The sequence below is a fragment of the Tursiops truncatus genome, chromosome 7 (genome assembly GCF_011762595.2).
Source record: "Tursiops truncatus isolate mTurTru1 chromosome 7, mTurTru1.mat.Y, whole genome shotgun sequence".
Classification (NCBI taxonomy): domain Eukaryota; kingdom Metazoa; phylum Chordata; class Mammalia; order Artiodactyla; family Delphinidae; genus Tursiops; species Tursiops truncatus.
In genome coordinates this window covers 63,537,582-63,565,514 of record NC_047040.1, presented here as the reverse complement: position 1 = coordinate 63,565,514, position 27,933 = coordinate 63,537,582, and the positions used below count along the sequence as shown (strand labels likewise).

Sequence of the window (27,933 nt, the reverse complement as noted above, 5' to 3'; positions counted from 1 at the left end):
GTGTGAATACTTTTTAAAGATATTTTCACACAAAATGGTATCTAGTTTTCTTAACCTAACAATATTTCAGATATTTCATCTCAATATATATAAAATACTTAACCAGTCCTCTGTTTAAATTTAGGTTGTTCCTAGTCTTTGGTTATTATAAAACAATGCTGCAAAGATTTTCCATAAATATGTGTGTATACGTATAAAATTTTACATGTGCAAGTATATTTTTAGAGTAAACTTAGAAGTGAGATGGGTGAGTATGATGGTTAGTTTTATATATCACCTGGTCAGGCTATAGTACCCAGTTCTTTGATCGAATAGTAATCTAGGTGTTGCTGTGACGATATTTTGTAGATGTGGTTAACATATATTCAATACAATCAGTTGACTTTAAGTAAATGTTCTTTGATAATGTGGATGGGTCCCATCCAATCAGTTGAAGGCCTTAAGAGAAAATACTGAGGTTTTCCAGAAAAGGAGGAATTCTGCCTCATGACTGTAGCATTAACTCCTGACTGAGTTTCCAGCCTCCTGGCCTGCCATATGTATTTCGGACTTGCCATCCCCCCTAATCATGTGCACCAATTCCTAAAAACAAATTTCTTTATACATACATCCTATTAGTTTTGTTTTTCTGGAGAGTCCTGACTGATACCGTGAGTTGAAGGGGATGAGTATTTTTCATTTTCTTGGATATTGCCAAAGAGTCCTCTAAAGGGCTTATACCAATTTATATACCCACAAGCAATACTTAAGAGTTTCTGTCTCCCCTATACCTTCACCAACATAGTGCAATTTCAAACTTTCCATCTGGTAAGTTTAAGAAAGTATCTCATTTTAATTTTAACTTGCATTTCTATCCATTAACTATTTTAATATTTTAATCATTCTAGAAAATACTATTTTGTTTGAGAGGACAAAATAGTCCTACAAAATAGTCCTGTATTTCCTGTAAAATAAATTATCCAAGTTCTATGAATTCAATAAACTCTACCTTTTCTCACTATAAATTGCCACTCCTGTCATGAACTAAAAACGTATAAATAAATATTTGGGATACCCATTCATACATATCTCTGGTCAAAGCATATGAATATTTCCAAGGGTATGGACCTCATTTATTGACTAAACCCTTCATTCTCCACTATCTTGAAATGACCCTTTTATCATATATTAAATTATTTTACATCTATACCTCTGAATCCATGTTTCCCATTGTGTTATATTGTTTCATCCTCCTATTCTGGCGTCACTACTACAATGTTTTCATTTCTTTCTCTTCTTTGTTCATATAATATATACTAAATCAAGATCCCAATTTTTTCAGAATTTTCATGGCTATTTTTGCTCATAGTTGAATATTAGGATAGTTTTGTTGCATTTTTTTCTAAAAAACTGCTTTGAGGTTTTAGTTTAATATCTTTAACTACATTAGGCTATGGAAAACTGGCATACTTATAGTTAGGTGTTTCCCATGATTCTTTCAAGCAAGTTTATTTCTCTAAAAAGGCATTCATATCTATAAATAATGGTAAATTTGTACCATTCTTTCCAGTATTTATCATATTTATTTTGATTTGGGGATTAATTGCACTGGTTACATTAAATAATAGTAACAACTGATTGCATTGAATGTCTAATTTTTCCACATCAAGCATAATACCAGTTAATAGTAATATGAAACACTCATATACACATATATTCATATTTATAAATACAGCTATATACGGAAGTGTGGGGAAGACTTATTCTTGTTTTCTTAAATATATAAACATTCCATTTTAATTTTACTAATGCTGATGTCTGTATCCAGCTCCATCTAATGTTTCCTTTTATGCAAGGTCAGTGCCAGGATCAGGGAAACAAGCTGGATTCAAAAAACACTTGCTTTAGTTACATTGTTCAAGAGCTTCTACTAATACAATGCTTCTTTTAGCATTTAGAATTCACCTGGAGTGCTTATTAAAACACAGATTCCTGTGCCCCCATCCCCTCCAGAAATTCTGATTCACTAGGTCTGGAGTGTAGTCCAAGATTTGCATTTCTGAGAAATTTTCAGTTGATGCTGCTGCTCTCAGTCTACAGACCACACATCAAAACTTAATCTTAAGTAAATCATTGGGGCAATTAGAAATGGTGCCTAAATAGTTGTCATAGTTGTACCCTTTGTTCCAATTTGATGAACTACAACTGTGTCTCATTTTCATGGTTGCAGGATTAAAAACAAGCAGTTGCCTCCTTCTTGTCCTGCCAGTGTCTTCATACGTCTAATTGACCAATACATGTTCTCATAAATCCACTAATTTAGTACATTCTGCTTCTATTGCCACATATACATAATATGTCCAAGAATAATTATATAATTATCTGCTTATAAATGCTCTAGAAACAAATACATTTATGTAGTTACCATTAACCTAAAACTTTTTTCTTCTGATCGGTTTTGTCCATCATTTTCCCATCTGTTACATGAATCTAAATTTCTTCTCTTCCCATAAAATAATCTGGCTCTTTCCCTCTCTTCTTCCCCTATTCAATATTAGCCTACAGCAAAACTAATAAGCAATTGTTTATTGATTTATAAATATATCTCTATATATTTTGAGTTCAATCTTACCATGTCTTCTCTAAGTTTTTTCACATTTGTAATTATTAAATTGCCTATGGACTAACAATTAATATTCAAGGGAAATACATACTCAGTAGGGTGTAAATCTCTATATGTGTGTATGTGAGTGTATAAATAAAAAGTGATAGACTTTAGGTTACAATCTTATCTGATAAGAGGCTTTGAAAAGAGAATAATCTGTAGGTGTAAGTATTCAAATGCTAGGTTGAAATCATTCTTTTTATATTCATTTATATTCAGGTGGCCACAAAGAAATAGTAAACAACAAGCACCATTGGAGATGGCCTGGGGGAGCCATAAGTTTATATCTATATGTGCTCTGTTTCTTGTTAGGGTTATTATCAGTTCCTATTTTTATGTTTGATGATAAGGAAAGGCAGGTGGATTTTTGTGATACTTAACTGTTTACCTATAAAGTTTTAGTTATGTCTCCAAGAATGCACTGTTTATCAATGAGACTTTAGTGACCAGAACGCTTGTTAAATTTGTTCAGTAAAAAGGAAAATGTGCTTGTTATCTAAGTCATTAAGTGCATCAGTCATAGGTTGGAGTCAACTCAGAGGGCTTGTGAGAGCCAATTGGGTGTATGTCTCCCCAACTCGACCTTCAGTAACTTCACGTTGTTAGCGTGAAATCAGCCATGGTGGGAGTATTTACACCACAGAAATGCACAAATAGTACAAAACAGAGTCCCTTTTTCCCCCCTGGATTGCTGATTGTAAAACCTTTGCCAGCACACTGGTATTTGTTGTAAGAAATTGAATTTGCTCACTTAAGCTGTACATGAACTCATCAGACTTATGCTAATTAACCCACCATTTTAGCTGCTGTTTCCTTACCAGATATAGAGCATTTGAGTCACTCTCTCTTATACATCTAGAAAAACTGAAGTGACCTCGGGCAGAGCTGATTCAAAAATTTTCTCTGTACTTTTGTAATTATACTGGCTTTTTCAGTTTCTCCATTTCCTTGATTAATTTTGTAGACTTCATCTTTAGAAACAGAGGGAGGTATATTCTCATTAGTGGTTTCACTTTGTATCTGACAATTGTTTATATATTTTAAACGTATGTCATTTGGCATATAGATGTTATTAAATATATTTTTGTTGTGGATTTTACTTTTAATCAATATAAAATTATTCTTTGTTCCATTTAATGATTTTTGTCTTAAGTTCTATTTTGATACAAATAATGTCACTTTTTCTTTCTTTATCTTTTGTGCATAACCTTCATTTTTAACTTTTTACTGGTTTGTTTGAATTGGGCCTTTCATTACTAGCTTACACTTAGAGGTGCTTTTAATTCAATCTGAGGATCCTTTTCATTTTATAGTAGAATTTACTTGGTTGCGTTAGTATGCCTGCTTTATTTTCTCCCTTTGGTGATCTGAAATTTTAATTTTGTTAGTGGTTATAGTGATAGGCAAAATACTGCCCTCCTCTGTCAACTCCAAGAAAAAAATATCAGGCCTAATCCCTGAAAGCAATAAATGATACTCTATAAGGACAGGCCTCTTAGATAGCCTCATCCACCAGAGGGCAGACAGAAGAAGCAAGAAGAACTACAATCCTGCAGCCTGTGGAACAAAAACCACATTCACAGAAAGATAGACAAGATGAAAAGGCAGAGGGCTATGTACCAGATGAAGGAAAAAGATAAACCCCAGAAAAACAACTAAAGGAAGTGGAGATAGGCAACCTTCCAGAAAAAGAATTCAGAATAATGATAGTGAAGATGATCCAGGACCTCGGAAAAAGAATGGAGGCAAAGACTGAGAAGATGCAAGAAATGTTTAACAAATATCTAGAAGAATTAAAGAACAAACACCTAGAAGAATTAAAGAACAAACAAACAGAGATGAACAATACAATAACTGAAATGAAAACTACACTAGGAGGAATCAATAGCAGAATAACTGAGGCAGAAGAATGGATAAGTGACCTGGAAGACAGAATGGTGGAATTCACTGCCGCAGAACAGAATAAAGAAAAAAGAATGAAAAGAAATGAACACAGCCTACAAGACCTCTGGGACAACATTAAACATAACAACATTCACATTATAGGGGTCCCAGAAGGAGAAAGGACCCAAGAATATATTTGAAGAGATTATAATCGAAAACTTCTCTAACATGGGACAGGAAATAGCCACCCAAGTCCAGGAAGCACAGAGAGTCCCAGGCAGGATAAAAGCAAGGAGAAACACACCGAGACACATAGTAATCAAATTGACAAAAATTAAAGACAAAGAAAAATTATTGAAAAAAACAAGGGAAAAATGACAAATAACATACAAGGGAAATCTCATAAAGTTAACAGCTGATTTTTCAGCAGAAACCCTACAAGCGAGAATGGAGTGGCATGATATATTTAAAGTGATGAAAGGGAAGAACCTACAACCAAGATTACTCTACCCAGCAAGGATCTCATTCAGATTGGATGGAGAAATCAAAAGCTCTACAGACAAGCAAAAGCTAAGAAAATTCAGCATCACGAAACAAGCCCTACAACAAATGCTAAAGGAACATCTCTAAGTGGGAAACACAAGAGAAGAAAAGTACCTACAAAAACAAACCCATAACAATTAAGGAAATTGTAAGAGGAACATACATATTGATAATTACCTTAAACATGAATGGATTAAATGCTCCAAACAAAAGATACAGGCTTGCTGAATGGATACAAAAACAAAACCCATATATATATATGCTGTCTACAAGAGACCCACTTCAGACCTAGGGATACATACAGACTGAAAGTGGGGGGATGGAAAAAGATATTCCATGCAAATGGAAATCAAAAGAAAGCTGGAGTAGCAATACTAGCAATACTCATATCAGATAAAATAGACTTTAAAATAAAGAATGTTACAAGAGACAAGGAAGGACACTACATAATGATCAAGGGATCAATCCAAGAAGATATAACAATTATACATATATATGCACCCAACATAGGAGTACCTCAATACATAAGGCACTGCCAACCGCTCTAAAAGAGGAAATCGACAGTAACACAATAATAGTAGGGGACTTTAACACCTCACTTACACCAATGTACAGATCATCCAAACAGAAAACTAACAAGGAAACACAAGCTTTAAATAACACAATAGACCAGATAGATTTAATTGATATTTATAGGACATTCCATCCAAAAACAGCAGATTACACTATCTTCTCAAGTGCACATGGAACATTCCCCAGGATAGATCACATCTTGGGTCACAAATCAAGCCTCAGTAAATTTAAGAAAATTGAAATCATATCAAGCATCTTTTCTGACCACAAAGCTATGAGATTAGAAATCAATTACAGGGAAAAAAATGTAAAAAACACAAACACAGGGAGGTTAAACAATATGTTACTAAATAACCAAGAGATCACTGAAGAAATCAAAGAGGAAGTCAAAAACTACCTAGAGACAAATGACAACGAAAACATGATGATCCAAAACCTATGGGATGCAGCAAAAGCAGTTCTAAGAGGGAAGTTTATAGCAATACAAGCCTACCTCAAGAAACAAGAAAAATCTCAAATAAACAATCTAAACTTACACCTAAAGGAACTAGAGAAAGAAGAACAAACAAAAGCCAAAGTTAGCAGAAGGAAAGAAATCATAAAGATCAAAGCAGAAATAATTGAAATAGAAACAAAGAAAACAATAGCAAAGATCAATAAAACTAAACGCTGGTTCTTTGAGAAGATAAACAAAATTGATAAACCATTAGCCAGACTCATCAAGTAAAAGCAGGAGAGGATTCAAATCAATACAATAAGAAATGAAAAAGGAGAAGTTACAACAGACACTGCAGAAATACAAAGCATCCTAAGAGACTACTACAAGCAACTCTATGCTAATAAAATGGACAACCTGGAAGAACTGGACAAATTCTTAGGAAGGTATAACCTTCCAAGACTGAACCAGGAAGAAATAGAAAATATGAACAGACCAATCACAAGTAATGAAATTGAAACTGTGATTAAAAATCTTCCAACAAACAAAAGTCCAGGACTTTTTTTTTTCCTTCTGTAGGTGTTTATTCTACTTCAAGTAACAAAGCTATGAAGTTCCATGTTTTAATGCACAGTGATATAACACTTTGCAATACAAAATACAATTTACAGAAATTTCTATCAAGTAAACCTAAAGAAACACACTTGATTTTTTACATTTGTTGTATTTAGATTAGAAAAATTTTGTTTTACACCTTAAAAAAACCCTTCACATCACATTAGATGTTGGAACCCGTCGCCACTTTAATGTAACCTACTGACAGGGTCTATAACAGCAATCACCCCAAATTGCTAAGATTTCCATGTTCTGATAACTTAACTGTTTGTGCTAGAAAGTGAAAAGTCTGTTGTGATGTACAATGGAACAGACTCCACAGAACAAATGAAATTCTCTAATTTTATATTTGCAAAAGTACGTTTATGAAAATATTTAAAAAATTATCAAAGCATATTCGTACAGTCAAATATATTAGCAAGTATTTTCTCTCTTTTGCACTTCAGAAGCACTTGGAAAATACATGACAAGAAGCAGTATACTGTGTCTCACAGTGAAAAGCTTTCTAGTTTGTAGTCCTTAAGCTAATATCACTATTTTCATCTCAGGCTTTATACAAATATTGTTCCATTTCAATGACAAACGTTGAGATTTGTCACCTGACAAGTATCACAATGTGGAGCTAGGGCACTTTTCCTGGGACATAGAAAGAACTGCTCAGATGGTAAAGTTCAACAAACAAAATGTTCCTGATTATTCAAATCAAAGAAAGCTACTCTCTCCACCCACCCTGCCTTTTAATTGGTTTATTTTCTCACTTTCTTTAGGCTGGTAAAATTTAAACCTTTTAAAATAAATTGTTACTTAAAATCCAACAATTTCTATTCAGATGTTGCTTTTAATCATCTTTGGGGGAAAAAAACATGTAAGGTGATACATAAACACTGAGTAAAACCAAGAAACGTGTTTTGTTTCCTGGTTGAAGTTTGTAATTCAAATTTCTTTACGACAAGAGAAAGATGCATCTGTAAGTTTGCTGTTTCTCAACATTCCAGAGATGAGCTGACACAGCCACGCAGAGAAACATGCAGCCGCCCGCCCCGAACCCTGTGAAATCAGCTTCTGGAAACAGATACACAGATGAGACATCAGGAAAGGTATGGCTCTGAGGTCCACTAAACTCCCTGAAAATTTACAATAGCCAAGTTATTAGAAAAGATAACTTTATAATCTGAAAAAACAACATGATTTTGTAGGTACTTTCCCATTTTAGTACAGTTAAGGGGAAATGTTAAAGAGTTCTTAGTTTTTTTTTTTTTATTTAAAAAGCATCAGAATTGTAAAGGTGTGAAATCTTGTAAGAAACCATTATACACAAAATTACAGTAATTACTCAAGTCCAGAAGGTCCTGTTCTGTGTGTGAGCTCCCAGCTCTTTTCAAGACGACCTGCTCAGCAGGTCTGAGGACGGCTTCACAGGCAGCTTCACAGGTGAATTCTATCAAACATTTAGAGAAGAGGTAACACCCATCTTTCTCAAACTCTTCCAAAACTTTGCAGAGGAAGGAACACTCCCAAACTCATTCTATGAGGCCACCATCACCCTGATACCAAAACCAGACAAAGATACTACGAAAAAAGAAAATGACAGACAAATGTCACTGATGAATATAGATGCAAAAATCCTCAACAAAATACCAGCAAACAGAATCCAACAACACATTAAAAAGGATCATACACCATGATCAAGTGGGATGTATCCCAGGGATGCAAGGATTCTTCAATATATGCAAATAAATCAATGTGATACACCATATTAAGAAACTGAAGAATAAAAACCATATGATCATCTCAACAGATGCAGAATAAGCTTTTGACAAAATTCAACACCCATTTATGATAAAAACTCTTCAGAAACTGGGCATAGAGGGAACCTACCTCAACATAATAAAGGCCATATATGACAAACCCTCAGCAAACATCATTCTCAATGGTGAAAAACTGAAAGCATTTCCTCTAAGATCAGGAACAAGACAAAGATGTCCACTCTAGCCACTATTATTCAACATAGTCTTGGAAGTCTTAACCATGGCAGTCAGAGAAAAAGAAATAAAAGGAATACAAATTGGAAAAGAAGAAGTAAAACTGTCACTGTTTGCAGATGACATGATACTATACATACAGAATCCTAAAGATGCCACCAGAAAACTACTAGAGCTAATCAATGAATTTGGTAAAGTTGTAGGATACAAAATTAATGCACAGAAATCTCTTGCATTCCTATACACTAATGATGAACAATTTGAAAGAGAAATTAAAGAAACACTGCCATTTACCATTGCAACAAAAAGAATAAAATACCTAGGAATAAACCTACCTAGGGAGACAAAAGACCGGTACGCAGAAAACTATAAGATACTGATGAAGGAAGTTAAAGATGATACAAACAGATGGAGAGACATACCATGTTCTTGGATTGGAAGAATCAATACTGAGAAAATGACTATACTACCCAAAGCAATCTACAGATTCAATGCAATCCCTATCAATTTACCAATGGCAATTTTTACAGAACTAGAACAAAAAACCTTAAAATTTGTATGGAGACACAAAAGACCCCGAATAGCCAAAGCAGTCTTGAGGGAAAAAAACGGAGCTGGAGGAATCAGACTCCCTGACTTCAGACTATACTACAAAACTACAGTAATCAAGACAGTATGGTACTGGCACAAAAACAGAAATATAGATCAGTGGAACAGAATAGAAAGCCCAGAGATAAACCCACACACCTATGGTCAAGTACTCTATGACAAAGGAGGCAAGGATATACAATGGAGAAAAGACAGTCTCGTCAATAAGTGGTGCTGGGAAAACTGGACAGCTACATGTAAAAGAATGAAATTAGAGCACTCCTTAACACCATACACAAAAATAAACTCAAAATGGATTAGAGACCTAAATAAAAGACTGGACACTGTAAAACTCTTTGAGGAAAACATGGGAAGACACTCTTTGACATAAATCACAGCAAGATCTTTTTTGATCCACCTCAGAGAGTAATGGAAATAAAAAAAAAATAAACAAATGGGACCTAATGTAATTTAAAAGCTTTTGCAAAGCAAAGAAAACCATAAACAAGATGAAAAGACAACACATCAGAATGGGAGAAAATATTTGCAAACGAATTAACGGACAGAGCATTAATCTCCAAAATATATAAACAGCTCATGCAGCTCAATATTAAAAAATCAAACAACCCAATCCAAAAATGGGCAGAAGACCTAAATAGACATTTCTCCAAAGAAGACATACAGATGGCCAAGAAGCACACGAAAGCTGCTCAACATCACTAATTATTAGAGAAATGCAAATCAAAACTACAATGAGGTACCACCTCACACCAGTTAGAATGGGCATCATCAGAAGATCTACAAACAACAAATGATGGAGAGGGTGTGGAGAAAAGGGAGCCCTTTTGTACTGTTGGTAGGAATGTAAATTGATACAGCCGCTATGGAGAACAATATGGACGTTCCTTGAAAAACTAAAAATAGAATTACCATATGACCCAACTAACCCACTACTGGGCATATACCCAGAGAAAACCATAATTCCAAAAGACACATGCATCCCAATGTTTATTGCAGCACTATTTACAATAGCCAGGTCATGGAATCAACCTAAATGCCCATTGACAGACGAATGGATAAAGAAGATGTGGTACATATATACAATGGAATATTACTCAGCCATAAAAAGGGACTAAATTGGGTCATTTGTAGAGACGTGGATGGATCTTGAGACTGTCATACAGAGTGAAGTAAGTCAAAAAGAGAAAAATACATATTGTATATTAATGCATATATGTGGAACCTAGAAAAATGGTACAGATGAACCAGTTTGCAGGGCAGAAATTGAGACACAGATGTAGAGAACAAATGTTTGGACACCAAGGGGGGAAAGTGGCAGGGGGTGGGGGGTGGTCGTGTGATGAATTGGGAGATTGGGATTGACGTGTATACACTGATGTGTATAAAATTGATGACTAATAAGAACCTGCTGTATAAAAAAAATAAATTAAATAAAATGCAAAAAAAAAAGAGTATCCCAAGTATTTTAGGTTTTTGATCCTATTGTAAAATGTATTTTTTATTTTAATTTTAAAATTGTTACTAGTATATAGAAATAGTTGACTTTTATATATTGACCTTTGTCCTGCAACAATGCTAAATTCATTTATTAGCTCTAGTAGTCTATTGGCAGAGTATTTAGAATTTTCTGTATACATGATCATGTTGTCTGTGGTAAAGACAGTCTTATATCTTCCTTTTAACCCATATGTCCTGTATGTTTTTCTTGTCTCCCATACAATGTTGAATATAAATGGTGAGAACAGATATCTTTGCCTTGTCTTTGATCCTGGGGGAAAGTATTTGTATTTCACCATTAAATATGTTAACTGTAGAGTGTTCATAGACACCTTTCATCAGATTGAGGTAGTTTCCTTTTATTCTGGTCTGCCAAGAGTTTGAGGGTTTTGTTGCTGTTTGATCATGTTTTGTTTTATCATAAATGGGTTTTGAATTTTATCAAGTACTTTTCCTGTGTATGTTGATATAAACATGTTTTTTTCTCCTTTATTCTGTTAATATGGTGACCTATAATGATTGACTTTTTTAAGAACCTCTAAATACTGAAATATATATTTCCTTAAAACAAGAACATTCTCTTATATAACTATAGTACAGTTATCAAAATTAGGAAATTAATATTGATACAATGATATCTAATTTACAGACATTATTACAATTCTCCATTGTTCCACTAATGTCCTTTTGGGGGTCCAGGATTCAAGGTATGATCTCATTTTTTGTGAACTGTCATATTTCTTCTGTCTCCTTTAGCTTCTAACAGTTCTGTAGTCTTTCTTTTTCTTTGTCTTTGACACTTTTGAAGAATATTGGTAAGTTATTTTATTTATTTTTTTTGCGGTACGCGGGCCTCTCACTGCTGTGGCCTCTCCCGTTGTGGAGCACAGGCTCCGGACGCGCAGGCTCAGCAGCCATGGCTCACGGGCCCAGCCGCTCTGCAGCATGTGGGATCTTCCCGGACAGGGGCACGAACCCACGTCCCCTGAATCGGTAGGTGGACTCTCAACCACTGCGCCACCAGGGAAGCCCAGTAAGTTATCTTTTAAATTGTTCCTCAGTTTGGGTTTGCCTGATGTTTCCTCATGATTTGATCAGGTTATGCATTTCAGACAGGACACTAAAGAATGGATATCATGCCATCCCAGCGAGCACATCAGGAGGAACATGATGATAATTTGTCCTGTTACTGGTGATGTTAACTAATGACTGCCAGGTTCCTCCACTGTAAAGTGTCTACCTTTTCCTTTATCATTCATTTGTATCTTGTAGAGGAGACTTTGTGAATAATCTGTTTCTCACCGTACTTCTGGCCACTAATTTTATCACCTATTGGTGATGCTTGCCTGAAACAAATACTACTGTGATGGTTGACAAATAGTAATTTTCTAACGTTTATTACAGGGTCTGGGATCCATCATAAAAAAGAGCTTTCTTTTGTTCTCCATTTATTTATTCGTATATATGTATATATCCATATACAGCAATATATATAAACATGTATATATTTCAGTATATATGTATCAGTAGGTACAATATATCAGTACCAATTCATATGTTCTTATTTTATTTTATTTAATGGATTTTAGCCTATTACTCTTATCTATTTTGCTCAAATTGATCAAGACGAAAGGAGAAGATGCCTTTTCGAGATGGCAGTTCTATCCATCTGACATCATTTTTTCAGAACTTCCTTACTTTTTGGCACAAGATGTTTAGACCAGGCAGAATTCTAAGATGATCCCTGAGATTTCTGCCCCCTGATGTACAAACTTGGTATAATCATCTCCCCTTGGAAGGGGGCAGGATAGTGATTCCCATGATTGTGTTACATGATATAAAACTCTGTTACATTATAAAAACATTATATAAAACTCTCTGCAGGGATTGTCCCGCTGGCTCTGAAGAAGAATGCTACCATGAAGTAAGAGGGTCATAAAGGGCCTTTGGGTGGCTTTTGGGATCTGAGAGAAATCACCACTGCCAGCCAGAAAGAAAATGGGGGTTTCAGTCTTCAATCACAAGGAACTGAATCTTGCCAACAACCCGCATGAGCTTGGAAGAGGACTCTGAGCCCTAGATGAGAACATAGCCTGGTTGGCCCCTTGATTTCAGCCTAGTGAGATGCTAAGCAGAGATCCATTTGAGCTATACCTGGACTTCTGACCTACAGAAATGTTGAGATAATAAATGGGTGTTATTTTTAACTGCTAAGTTTGTGGAGTTTTGTATGAAGCAATAGCACACTAATACAGTGTTCCAGGCTCCCTTGTGCTCTTCCTGCCCAAGCCCTGGAATCAGTCATTTTTTCAGGGAGTCTTCCAACAATGAAAAAGCTGGCTATAATTTCATATAAATAATAAGCTTGGCTATAATTATATATATTTATATTCACACACACACATACAGACACACACACTCTATGTATTAGAACAAAAATACAAACCCAGCTATCTCTCTATCTGCATATGCCTCTAATCCTCTTTTTCTCTTGCTTAATATTTTATTCTTTTGCCAGTTTTTAATGGTGTAATTTAATTCATATCTATTGTCTATACAATGATTAATCAATGTATTCAACTTTCCTCTTTCCCTTTTCAAAAACCATCTTTTATTTATTTATTTATTGGCTGCACCATGCGGCATGCAGGATCTTAGTTCCCTGACCAGGAAAAGAACCCTCGTCCCCTGCAGTGGAAGGCAGATTCTTAACCACTGGACCACCAGGGAAGTCCCAACCATCTTTTAATTTTATTGATTTTCTCTATTGTTTGCCCTGTTTCTATTTCACAGATTTCCTCTTTTTTATTAATTTCCTCTATTTTTTTGGCTTAATTTACTCTTATTTTATATCTTCTTGAGGTAGAAACTTGGATTTGAAAGAAATTTTTTTCTATATAAGCACTTAAAGCTATAACTTTCTGTCTAGTTATTGCTAATCCCACAAATGTGGATATGTTGTGTTTTCCTTATAATTTGGTTCAAATATTTTCTAATTTCCTTTATGACTTTTATGACTGATGATTATTCAGAATATTTTTTAATTTCCAACTATTTGGGAAATTTTTGATATTTTAATTAGTAATTAATTTCTAATTCCATTGTAACTGAAAAACATTCCATGTGACTTTGATCATTATAAATTTATTGAAATGCATCCTGTATTTCAGCATATGACTTACCTTGATAAAAGCCAGTACCTTACTGCCTTGATTATTGCTGCTTTGTCATAAGTTTTTAAATAAGGGAATGTGAGTCCTCCAGCCTTGTTCTTTCTAAAGATGGTTTTGTCTAATCTGAATCCCTCCATTTCCTTATGAATTTCAGGATGTTTGTCAATTTCTGCAAAAGAAGACAACTGGGATTTTGATAGGGATTGCGTTGAATCTGTAGGAAAAGTTGGGAAGTATTGTAATCTTAACAATATTAAGTCTTATGACCTACGAACATGAGCTATCTTTTCATTTATTTAGGTCTTCTTTAATTTCTTTTAACTACATTTTGAAGTTTTAACAAACTACAAAAATCTTATACTTCCTTTGTTAAAATATTCCTAAATATTCTTATTATTTTGATGCTATTACAAATAGAATTGCTTTCTTAATATGATTTTTATTTTATTTTAAAAATTTATTTTATTTTATTTTATTTTTTTGGCTGCATTGCGTCCTCATTGCTGCGTGTGAGCTTTCTCTAGTTGCGGTGAGCAGGGGCTGCTCTTCATTGTGGTGCATGGGCTTCTCATTGCGGTGGCTTCTCTTGCTGTGGAGCATGGGCTCTAGGCATGCGGGCTTCAGTAATTGCAGCACATGGGCTCAGTAAGTTGTGGTGCACGGGCTTAGTTGCTCCGTGGCATGTGGGATCTTCCCGGACCAGGGCTCTAACTTTTTTGGCTTCCTTTTCCCCTTTATTCTATGCCTTTTTATAGGTTGAATTGTCTTAGAATTTTATTTAGCTTTCTCTATTGAACTATTATCTATACCTCCACATTCTTTTTTTTTCCTCCAGTGACTGCTCTAAGGTTTACAGTATACATATTTAACTTATCACAACCTATCTTCACATAATGTTATATCATTTCATACATAATATAAGAACCCAAATTACAACAGTATATTTCCTATTTCCCCTCCTCATGCTTTTTCTTAATTGATTTCTTGTTAATTTTATTTCGAAAAATGTGATTAATCTCACAAAATTGTCATTTTTTGGTACAGAAAATCAACAATCCTCTGCATAATTTTAAAATGGTAAAATGTATTTTATATTGTACTACATATTAACCATTTATGGCATTTAAAAAAATTTACTTATTTTATTTATTTATTTTTGGCTGCATTGGGTCTTTGTTGCAGTGTGCAGGCTTTCTCTAGTTTCAGCGAGTGGGGGCTACTCTTTGTTGCGGTGCACGGGCTTCTCATCACGGTGGCTTCTCTTGTTGCAGAGCACAGGCTCTAGGCACGTGGACTTCAGTAGTTGTAGCTCGCGGGCTCAACAGTTGTGGCTTGTGGGCTCTAGAGTATAGGCTCAGTAGTCGTGGCACACAGGCTTAGTTGCTCAGCAGCATGTGGGATCTTCCCGGACCAGGGCTCGAACCTGTGTCCCCTGCACTGGTGGGAGGATTGCCAACCACTACGCCACCAGGGAAGCCCCTGGCATTCTTTATTATTTTGTATATATTTGAATTTTTATTTAGTATTATTTTGTTTTAGCCTGAAGAACTTCTTTTAACATTTTTTGTAGTACAAGTTTTGCGGACAAGAAATTCTTTCAGGTTTGTTTGTCTGAGGATATCTTTATTTTACCTTCATTGTGAATGATATTTTTATAGATTTCTAGTTTGACAGACATCTTTCTTTTGGCACTTTGTAAATGGTTTTCCATTATCTTCTGGCTTGCATTGTTTCTTACGAAAAGTCAGTTTATTCTTAACTTCAGACCCCTGTAGTCTTTTTTGTGACTATATACATTTATTTATTTATTTTTGTCTGCGTTGGGTCTTTGTTGCTGCGTGCAGGCTTTCTCTAGTTGCGGTGAGCGGGGGCTACTCTTTGTTGTGGTGCACGGGCTTCTCATCACGGTGGCTTCTCTTGTTGCAGAGCATGGGCTCTAGGCATGCAGGCTTCAGTAGTTGCAGCACATGGGTTCAGTAGTTGTGGCTCACGGGCTCTAGAGCACAGTCTCTGTAGTTGTGGCACACAGGTCTAGTTGCTCCGTGGCTTCTGGGATCTTCCCAGACCAGGGCTTGAACCTGTGTCCTCTGCATTGGCAGGTGGATTCTTAACCACTGCACCACCAGGGAAGTCCCCAGACCCCTGTAGTCTTTTCTTGTCTAGCTAATTAAAAAATGTTTCTTTATAATAATTGTGATTTTTGTAACAATTTGATTATAATGTGTCTTTGCCTTGGTTTTCTTTTTTGAAGTATCTTGAGCTCTTTAGATCACTGGATTAATATTTTTAGTTAAATCTAGAAAATTTCAGCCATTAAAATTTTTTTCTCTTGGAAGTGATGGATGTGTTTATGGCATTGATTATGGAGACGGTTTCATGGATGTAAATTATCTCCAAACTCAAGGAGAGTTTGGAGATACATCAACAATACATCAAACCTGCTTTTTTGTTTTTGGTAAGTCAATTATACCTCAATAACGTGTTCAAAATTTTTTTCTGACTTCTCCCTTTTCTGAGGTTCAAATCACATATATGTTGGCACTTGACATTGTTCCTTAAGCAATGTATGCTTTGCTGTTGATTTTTTAAAATACCTTGAGTTATGATTTACATACCATAAAATTCACTCATTTTAAGTGTATAATTTAACCATGGGATTTTTTAGTTTTGCAGAGATGTGCACCATTGCCACAATTTTAGAACATTTCCAACATTCCCAGAAGGAATCTTGCACATTTTTATAGTCACCCTCCATTTTTACCCCTAGACCTAAGCAATCACTAGTATATTTTCTATCTCTATGATTTGCCTTGTCTTCACTTTTCATATAAATGGGATCACACAACATTTTTTGTTTTGTGTCTGGCTTCTTGCACTGAGAAAATACATTAGTATTTGAGGTTTGTCTTTTTTTTAATCTCTTTTTCTATTCCTACTTCAGTTTTGATAGTTTCCATTGCACTGTCTTCAAGTTCACTCATTCCTTTTTCTGCAGTGTCTAGTATATTAAGTTCAGTGAATTTTTAATTTCAGATATTTTAATTTTCAGCTCTTGAAATTTGACTTGGCTTTTTTTTTATAATGTCCATTTCTCTCTTCATTGTATATGTTTTCCTTAAATCTTTAATTATATTCATTAAAGGTGATTTATAGTCCTTATCTATTAATTTTATTGTTTCTGTCAATTCTGGTTATGCTTCCATTAACTGACTTTCTGCTGGTTATGGGTCACATTTTCTTGATCCTTGCACTTCCAGTAAATTTTTATTGTATGCCTTCTATTGTGAATCTCATCTTATTAAGTGTGTGAATTTTGTTATCTTTCTTTGAAGAAGGTTGGGTTTTATTCCTGTGAGCAGTTAATCTATGGCAGCTCCCCTTAATCTTTTTGAGGCTTGTCTTACAGCTGTGGTAGGGCGTGTGTGGCATAACCTGTATTGTAGTGGTAATTCAGCTCTAGTCTTGGCAAAGCCTTTCTGGAGCCTCTACTGAATGCCCAATCGTTCAAGGATGTTTCTCCACTCTAGCTCGAGTACAGAAGTTGAATGTCTTCTAATTCTATGGATACTCTAGTGGTTTTTCAGTTTATAGTTTCCTGGTAGTTATCTTTGCCTGGTCTCATTGAGTGTGACCCTATGCAGATACAGGTAAGTATTTAGCTAAAGACTTAAAGGGATCCCTGTGAAGATTTCTGGAGCCCTTATTCTGTGTACCTCCCATTCCCTTGTTTTCTGTGCCACAGATTCTAGCTGCCTCAGCCCCCTTTGCCTCTGATCTCTGTCTTTTTGCTCAGTGAGACTACTGTGCTTTGCTTGGGTTCTTCCTTCCATCCCCTGGCTTGGAAGGTGCTTCCATGCAGTCAGTCTGGGTAATTGTAGGTTTACTTTGCTTGTTTTCCTTCCCTCAAGGATAATAGTCCTGTACTGCCTGTAGTCCAATATCTGAACACAGTTGTTTCAAATATTTTACCCAGTTTTCTAGTGTTTTACCATAGCAGAATTGGTCCAGTATCAGCATACAATCATAGCAAAAACCATAAGTTCCAAGACTGTTCATTTTTAAACCAGAAATATTTTTTTCCAAGAGGTATTTTATCAGTTTAAAAAGTATTTTTTAATGATTTTTAAATTGCCAAAGTGATATTAAAGTAAATTGAAAAATAAATGTTAGAAATCACCAAGGTATTTAACTGTGGTTACCTTTATGCAGGTTGATGAAAAACAAAACTTTACAATCCAAGTAGTAATTAGGAGCTTATGTCAAGATTTTTCAGTGAATGTCCCTCCCATTTTTATCTCTTCCTTCATCTTCCAAAGATAAGCCATTCATTTGCAAAATATTTTTCTTCTAAAAAGAAACTGTTTCCAGAGGGGTTTATATTTGATTTAAGATAGTTATTTGGAGAATATTTAAGTACAAAAAAATACATCTTAAAATATTCTCTAAGTGGAAATTGTATTAGCTAGATAATTACATGGGTTCAGAATAAATGTAAAGCGTTTCCAGCTTCTCTCTACCAATCTAATAAAAATAGTAATAATAGGGCTTCCCTGGTGGCGCAGTGGTTGAGAGTCCGCCTGCCGATGCATGGGACACAGGTTCGTGCCCCGGTCCGGGAAGATCCCACATGCCGCAGAGCGGCTGGGCCTGTGAGCCATGGCCGCTGAGCCTGTGCGTCCGGAGCCTGTGCTCTGCAACGGGAGAGGCCACAGCAGTGAGAGGCCCGCGTACCGCAGAAAAAAAAAAAAAAAAAAAGTAATAATAATAATAGCTAATACTTATATAGATTTCATTATGTGCCAGGTAATCTGAGTGCTTTATATATGTTAACTTGCTTAATAAGCCTGTGAGGTAAATATTATAATTTACGTCACTCTACAGATGAATAAACAGAGCTACAGAGAGATTAAATAATTTTTCCAAGGTCACACAGCTAGAATGATTCAAATGTATTCTGAATAAATTTTGGAGAAGGTGCGTCTGACCTAGCCAAAAAGCAGACTTCACTAAATGAGGTAATCATTTAAATGTACAATCCCTTTTGATTGCTGGCTCAAGGCCCAAACTCATACTCATACCTAAGGAAGATCTTGCCAGATGAAGTCAACTGGAGTGATGACTGTGTTCATTGTGTAAGACTTGTATCATCATACATATCCTGTAACTGAGGCCAGAATTTTGGGCCTATGAATTCTTTCAATTTGGATCGAGAAAGCTGAGGGTTTTGCTAGCATCACAATGGTTTTATTTAAGACACTGTTCATATCTGTCTAAATGAAAACAAAATTCTGGGTTGGTTCACTGAAAGAAATTTTACCTTTTCTTACAGGGTTAGCGGTTGAGAGACTTGGAAAGTAGCTGTGCTTTTTGAACTCCTGGCAGGAGACAAATCTTTCTTTCAGCACATAAAATCTTAGTGATTGAATTATGCATGTGTTTAAAGCCCCCAGAAGAGAATTGCTCATCTTATTAGGTAGAGAATCTACTGATAGAGGCAGGAAGTAGTGGCTAAGAGGAGGGAAAAAGAAGGTTACCCTGGCAAAGATAGGGGTTCCAATTGGGAAAGGGGTGACCTGGTGATACTCACACCTTCTTTGGAAAAGAAGGAAGTGTTTTCTGGGGCCCTGGCTCAGGCTCACCTAGTATATGCTGAGTTTCATTCACACCCAAACCAGAAAGAAATGCCAGTTTGGTGGGTGAAATCTCCTAAGAGCCAGGTTATGGTAGGTTGGAAAAAAAAGTCTATGAATTCTTCTAATGATAGTGGAGACATAGAGACCTGGATTTGTCAGGAATACATAAGACATCTGGACAGGGGCCTGAAACCCAGGGGTATGTTAGGGTAGTAAGTACTACTTCCTTGGGAATTTCCTCCCATCTGAGTCCTTGGCTGGCATGGCTGAGGACATATGTTCATTACATCTGAACAGAAATGCACTATTGCCTGACAGATATGGCCTGACTTGCTGGTGGAAACACATCTCTTTTGGATACTATGAAACCTACTAAAGTTGTTGCCCTTAGAGCCTCTACCCGTTGGAAAATATGGTGCCCCTTTTCCAAAACGTACGGATAAAAATTAAAATAATATTAAGCTGGAATATGCACAATTTACATTAAAGAGAAATTAAAATACTTTTTCCCCTGGATTTTCAGATTATAATATTCTGGATAAATTCACTGAAACTGAACTTAAATTTCTTTCTCTTTCTCACTCATTTTTTTGGTGCCCAAGCATGTTTAATCTGCCCACTTAGTAATTCAGCAAGTCCACTAGCCAGCTCAAATGTGAAAGTTTTTTTTTTTTAATATCCCATCTTTATTTTAGTCTTGAACTTACTTGCCAGTCATTCTCGACACCACACAAAATTGAATAGTTGTATAAGTATGTAGCTATGTCTAAGACAGCAATTTTGTAAACTTTTAGTAAAAAACTGAAAGAGAATTACTATAGCTCTTTTGCCTTTTATCATCATCAATATCCTGAAACCAGGATTTAAAGTGGGAGCGGCAGACTTTGGAGATAGGGTGGGGTTGAGTGAGGCTCAGCATACCCTATCCGAAAACATATTTTGATAAACATTTCTTCTGGGAAACCAGGGAACTGCACAATTAAAAACTTTCATATGGTACTAGTCAGGGAAATGTCTAATAGCTACAGCTAATAAATTGGTTTCAGGGAACTGGAGTACACAGTGGAAGAGAAAACATTGAAATGTTATGCATATTAATACCAATCTGATGCATTTGTAAATTTGTGACATTAATAATCTATGTACAAAAATTAACATAATTTTATAATTATAAAAGGAGCTAAGTTTCTAAGAAAAGCATGTGAATTAAAATGAGTCAAATATTTCAAATCATGATCATTTAAAAAGTTATGACAATTATGAGAATATTTTAAATTAACAGAACTATTTTCCAAAACCTAAGTAAAAGCAAATTCTATTTTATTCTATTCTAGAAAATCCCACAATTTTGAAGATGGGTTAATTCATCTGAAAATAGGACAATTTTTGCCATGAATTTTAACACACAAAGTCTGTTATGTACAGAATCATACACAGAAACCAATGATTTGCAAACCTGCCTAAAGAACTGAAAAAGTTAATTTAGAACTTAATAAACAAAAAGTCCATATTTTCAAATATGTTATTCATTGAGATATTACGGGTTTGAAAATTGTTAATAAAAATTATAACTTATGGGAATTTAAATATATCTTTAAATTTTTTCTTATTTACTCAAAAAGTGTTTTAAAATTAACTTCACTGGTTCACTCTCTGAATTAAGTTTTCTCAGCAGATGGGCATGTCTCATCTGCTAATTTACCAGTTATTTGAGTTTCTTGCCAATTGAAGTATTTCTAAACTTGGGATATTTATACAAACTGCTCAGGGGTGAGCTGTTAGCCTACAGCTGTCCATGTCTTCATGAGAAAAGTATTAACTACTCTACTACATGTGGTTCAAGTCTAACATCAAGTCTATTTTCATTTTCCCGAGGTAAATGAAAACTGCTTAAACCTCTTCACGCCAGATGGGAAGGAAATCCTAGAATACACTCTTGGGGTTCCCACAATCCCTTTGCTCATCCAAAAATTGTGGTGGCTTTCTATACAACGAAGAGGGCAATCCACTTTCACGTCCATCTGGGGAGGAACTTTGTGTCTTAAGATCTGCTGTGTCTTGTGGTCACCATTCCTTGCTGCTACACACTGCTGCTTCTGCGTGTCCACTTGACTGTCCAGAGCTGCAGGGAAGTCACCCTCAGCCAACTTCTGCCACAGGTCATCCTAAGCTTTCAAAGGAGGCCACATAGGTGGGTGGCTCAGCTTGATGCAGGATTCCTTCCCTTGAGGTCTCTGGAGATCACTTAAGTGCCCAGGCAGCTAAGTTCTGCCCAGAAGTGCTGTGCTTGAGCTGATTAGAGAGGGTCAGTCCATCACTGAATATGCAACTACTCTTGCCAGTCTCAGAAATTCGGGGAGGCTGGGGAGGGGTTGGCCAACCTCCTGTCCTTTCCAACTTTCAGGACATCGAGTATTCATTCCACACGCTTCATCAGAAAACAGAGCTTGCTTGCCTTTGATTGGGTCAAGATTATTTTTAATGGGAAATATCAATATTTTCTCCGCTTCCCTGATCAGTCATCCTGCCCAGCATAATTCAAGGGGATCTCTGGAATCTATCTTGCTAATGCCACAGGTAAATAACCACCACTACTACCAACAACGACACAATTCAAAACAGAAGTTAAACCTTTGGTGGGTCACCCCACTACTTTTATACCATTATGTAGCATGAGAATCTTCAGGTGCCTCCCTATCTTTAAAATATCTTTACTTTTTCCAATGAACTCCTATATCTTCTCTTAGGTACTGAATTTAGGTAACAATTTTATTATATTTTAAATTTTTAAAAATTAAATTAATTTATTTATTTATTTTAAATTTTTGGCTGCGTTGGGTCTTCGTTGCTGCGCAAGGGCTTTATTTGTGGCGAGCAGGGGCTACTCTTCATTGCGGTGCGCAGGCTCCTCATTGTGGTGGCCTCTCCCGTTGAGGAGCACAGGCTCCGGACGCGCAGGCTCAGCGGCCATGGCTCACGGGCCCAGCCGCTCCGCGGCACGTGGGATCTTCCCGGACCGGGGCACGAACCCGTGTGCCCTGCATCGGCAGGCGGACTCTCAACCGCTGCGCCACCAGGGAAGCCCCCCTAGGTAACAATTTTAGGTGGGACTTATTTTTGTCTATTCTCCAGGTGGGATATAGAGCAGTGCTGTTTAGTAAAACTTTCTGTGAAAATGAGAATGTTCTCTATCTGTGCTCTATAATGTGGTAGCCACTAGGCCCATGGGGCCACTGAGCACATGCGACTGAGAAACTGAAATTTTAATTTTATTTAATTTTAGATAAATTTAAATAGCATGCATGGCTCATAGTTAATGCACTGGACAGAGTATTTGCCTTAGTTACTCTTTATGAAAGAAATTAATCAAAATTCATTTCCAGAGTGAATTTTTTTCTTAACTCTGAGTTTAAACTCCTTTTCAAACCAAACTAAACAAATGCTTCATCTGGTATTTTTCAAAAACACACATGCTGAAAATGTGTATTTTTGTTCTTTTATCAAAACAAAAGATTATTATAAACATTAGAACCAGATATTTTTGCTGCATAAGCCTTACCCATCAGCCTTTCCCTCTTCCACAGCATGGCTTTTATAAGTTAAACATTTGCAATGGTAACATAAATATTTCTCTCCAAAATTAACACACACTGAATTTCAAGTGCAGAGAGACATTCTTCAACCCCACAACCTATCTTTCTGTCAACATAACCTGTCTGACAAAGCTGTTCTATGAATTGACTCATTTATGAAATGTGCTTTTTTGCCTCTTAAGACTCTACTGTGTAGAGAAATTGGAAACTAAAAATAAATGTGAACTTATGTTATTTCTTCGGGCTTACTATCTCTTTGACAACTTGCCTTCAACTAAAACAGGACTGAGACTGGTTAAGAGTCTCATCTAACAGACTCAGGTTTCTGTCCTACCCAAAACACTAAATATATATGAAGCTCCGTTGTCTTCAGTAGGAGGTATTTTAATTTACCATGCGGGCACCGTTTGCCCATGGTTATTTTTAGAAGCCTGTTCATATTGGACAATTGTATACTCTGCCACAGGGTCTGAAGTTAGTTGCCAAAGATCCTTTTATCTTCTCTCTCACTCACTGGGCCCCCAGTCTCTAAAATTATATATTAAAAAATGCCTGACCACTCAGGAATAATTCCAATGTTCAAACATCATACATTTTTTGGTAGCTAAAAAGTGAATCTGCAAAGAAAAATGACTCACTTTTGCTTCTGTGACCAAAAGGCTAAGGAAGTTCATTGGAAAAACGACTATATTTAGGGAGTCTAATTTATGCAACTTGTGGTCAGAAGGTCTTTTAATAAACGATTGGCATACCTGCGTCTTCAGTAAACATGGTTTAAAAGGGGGCTCTGGAGGAAACTGTTTGAATAGAATTACAATTCAAATGTATTTACTCATTTGCCCAACAAATTATTTTCTACTGGAATGAAAAGTTACAGCTGATTTAAAGAATGTATTTTTCCCCTCAGCTGTCTAATATAGTGGCCTAGGTCATGTGCCATGACTATAATAATAATTTATTCAAGAATTCAAAGCTGCTGTATAGTCTATACAAGTATCATGGAAAAATCATACTTCACTTAAAATTCTTGTATTGAAGAAGAAAGTCATACATCAGAATGTGCAACAGAAATGTACCAACAGGGATGTGTAGTAAACAAATGACAGGAAACTAAGGCTGATGGCTTACACTTTTTTCTCCTGTGGGTCTAAGCATTAAAAAGAATTACATACTGAAGGAAGCATACTTGTACCAAACGGTAATAACACTGCATCACTGGGTTGGTCTCTGAGGCCAAACTGGGATTGATTAATACTCTCACCCATGCACTATGGCTAGGAACAAGCACATGAGAAATGCATAGATATACATTATTTATTTCTGTTGTACTTAGCACAGTGGGATCTGTGCCCTTTAAAAATTAATTACGTAGATGCTGAAATGGGTAATTTGGAGTCAGTGAAGGCTTTGTTATACTGAGCATGTTTCCCAACTTCACCAAAGAAGTGATAAGAATAAAAGGACGCAAATCATAGCAAGAACTTTGCGGGAGGGTGGAAATTAACTTCCTAAACAAAGTAATGAGATGTGAAAACAACTCTGGGAGAATTGATACAATCTCTGTCCCTAAAATACTCAAAAATAGGGTACTTCCCCTTTGTCTGATAGGAGTGCGTTAAATGCAGCTTCTTTAGAAATAGGGGCTGTTCTGCAACTAAGGCTGGGAGATGCCCATTTGTGGCTGTATGTCTGGGATGTAGCCATTTTCTTCTGTCCACAGATGCTTGTGCTGCATACCCTGCCACAGACTTTGCTTTGCAACTGAGCCAATAGAGCTCAATAATTATTTGTTGGGTCAAATGAATCAATGTAGGAAGAAATTAGGAACTTACTTATCTCTTACTACGTAACAACAGTACCTTGTAGTTAGCAGCTTACAACACAAACATTTATTATCTCACAGTTCCTGGGGATCAGGAATTCAGGAATGGCTCAGCTTGGTGGATCTAGTGCAAGATTCCTCATGAGTTGCGGTTAAGATGTTGGCCGGGATGTGGAAGCACAGACTAGGGCCCCTCTCCTATCCGAGTTTGGGAGCTGAAGGGCCATTACTAGCGGCAGGTGGCAAGCACAATGAAGTAAGGGGTGGAGATCCCAAATTGAGGGGTATCTGAAATTCAGCCAGAGGACATGGAACTATATAACGAAGCACGAGTTGGAGTCAGAATGTCAAAGCAAACTGAAGAGGAGTGAGGGGGGAGCCGCAGAGCAAGCAGATAGTACGTGACTTGAAACAGAGCGGGCAGCACGGCTGATCACGTTGCGAGGAAAGAACGAGGCTGGGAAGCACCAGCCAGAGCATCCTGATTTGGGCTCTCAGTAGTTCCAGGTGCTGCGCTTGCTCCCCCGGGTGGCAGGGAGGAGTTAACAGATGGGATAGCTGGAGAAGGAGTTTTCACCCTGAAAGCAGCCCTCTGTAGGCAGTTGCCTGCTCACCGTGGTGTAGTTCAAGCCCTGCTTCTCTCTTGTGTTTCCATTAACACCCCCTCGGTCCAGCTCCTGACCTTGCTGGAGTCTCCAAGATGACATCATGCTACTGCTTCTGTCATCATGGGATTCTGAAAATATTTATTCACAACCCTCACAGACTGAACGGAAAATCAATAAACATTAGGTTCCATCACAGTCTTTGAAGATATGTCACCATGAGAAATGTGTAAAGAATTTCCATACGATTGAGAAAATGGACCGGGTACCAGATAATATTAAGTAGTAATTCTTTTTCTTTTTTTTCTTTTAGGTGTAACAAGGATATTGTGGTTACTTAGGAAAATGTCATTGGTGCTTAAAGTTCTAAAGCCCTAGACTGTGCTCTGGATACAATCTCACTAGAAGATCGCTACTTTTTACTGATCTTGATCTGAAAATTCTTACCCATGTAGTTATGATCATGTGTTTGACACCCTCATACCAGGCACAGTCGTCACCATGATTCACTCCCCTTGCCTGCCTCACCCTCTGGCTCTGGAGCTGTGTCCAATCTTCCAGCTTCTGACATGGTTACCTGTTAGCTAATGACAGCCTTGCCTCATTCCTTAGACCTGAAATGAGGCACTCCATTTCTGGCTTCAGTATTTTGCTTCCTTCCTCAACTATGATTCAAGCTCTCCTTCTGGTTCTATGACATGAGTTTTCCTAACATATATCTTTGGACTTCTTCCCAGTTCAGAGTGTGTGTCCTTGCTGGATTTGTCACAAATATGAGACAAGATCTTCACATTGATGACCATGTGGACGTGCATGAAACCTGTGTGAAACACATCAGCTCTTCTTTTCCTATTTCAAAGTCCATGTCCCTCCTTGGAACACCCACTAGGTTTACTTCCTGTCTAAAGGATGCTTCCTATAGTAACTCACTGTCGAGTGAAAATGACTGACATGCACAAAATCCAACGAATGACCAGCTTTATCCTGGCTTGGCAGATCAACCCCACTCATGGCTCTTTAACAACTTATCAGTCATGTTACCCCACATGCCCACTTCTTTATTTTGCCCCTGTATATCATCGAATTATGCCAGAACTTCTACTAAATGTTTGCAGTAGTTTTAGAGAGAGTGCCTCAGAGAACACTGGGATTGGGAAACTTTTGATCCTCACAGACTCAGAATGTAAATTTCCAAATTACAATATAAAAATTCATATAGGGGGCTTCCCTGGTGGCGCAGTGGTTGAGAGTCCGCCTGCCGATTTAGGAGATGCGGGTTCGTGCCCCGGTCCGGGAGGATCCCGCGTGCCGCGGAGCGGCTGGGCCCGTGAACCATGGCCGCGGAGCCTGTGCTCCGCAGTGGGAGAGGCCACAACGGTGAGAGGCCCACGTACCAAAAAAAAAAAAAAAATTCATATAGGGAATTCCCCAGAGGTCTAGTTGTTAAGACTCTGCTCTTCCAATTCAGGGGGCGTGGGTTCGCTCCCTGGTCAGGGAACTAAGATCCACATGCCGTGCTGTGTGGCTAAAAAAAAAAAAAATTCTTAAAAAGAATGATCTCAATCAATTAGTCACCCCACTATTAAATAGTAAACTCCACAAACCTGAGAGCATTTTAGAGTAAGTGACATCTTTAGGAGTTAACTCACATGTGTTCTTCCCTTGGCCAAGAGAATTTCCAGCAACCCCTGTGGGTTCACTCAGCTCCCAGCTCACCCTTCCACTGTATTCTGGGACCCCTCTCCAGGGAACACTGCTTATTGGAGCAGCATAACCTGAGGCTCAGGTAAAGAGGAAACTTCTCATCCATTTTTAGGAACCTAGGAAATGGCTTATATTTACTTGACCCTAATTGAATTCAATTACAAATATTTACTAAGTTTAATTTGGTCTCTAATTCATTTTACCAGATTCTGGGATGCTGGAAAGAATTTGTTTTTTTAAAATTATTATTTATTTATTTATTTTTGGCTGTGTTGGGTCTTCGTTGCTGCACGCAGGCTCTCTCTAGTTGCGGCGAGCGGGGGCTACTCTTCATTGTGGTGCGTGGGCTTCTCATTGTCATGGCTTCTCTTGTTGTGGAGCACGGGCTCTAGGTGTGCAGGCTTCAGTAGTTGTGGCACGTGGGCTCAGTAGTTGTGGCTCGCGGGCTCTAGAGCTCAGGCTCAGTAGTTGTGGCTCACGGGCTAAGTTGCCCAGCAGTATGTGGAATCTTCCTGGGCCAGGGCTCGAACCCGTGTCCCTTGCATTAGGAGGCAGATTCTTAACCACTGCACTACCAGGGAAGCCCCAGGAATTTGTTAATTAAAAAAAAAGAAATCATC

The 27,933-nt window shown here is 37.0% G+C and overlaps 1 protein-coding gene and 1 long non-coding RNA gene across 3 annotated transcripts in view; one reads left to right on the top strand and one right to left on the bottom strand.

Moving 5' to 3' along the window:
• Positions 1–27,933, bottom strand: part of STK39 (serine/threonine kinase 39) — a 482,653-nt gene that overhangs the window by 332,610 nt on the left and 122,110 nt on the right. The gene's annotated exons all lie outside the window — the stretch shown is intronic.
• Positions 16,979–26,870, top strand: LOC141279183 (uncharacterized). The gene is made up of 3 exons (XR_012333103.1): positions 16,979–17,603; positions 21,465–22,166; positions 25,923–26,870. It is a non-coding gene; the product is annotated as an uncharacterized lncRNA (long non-coding RNA).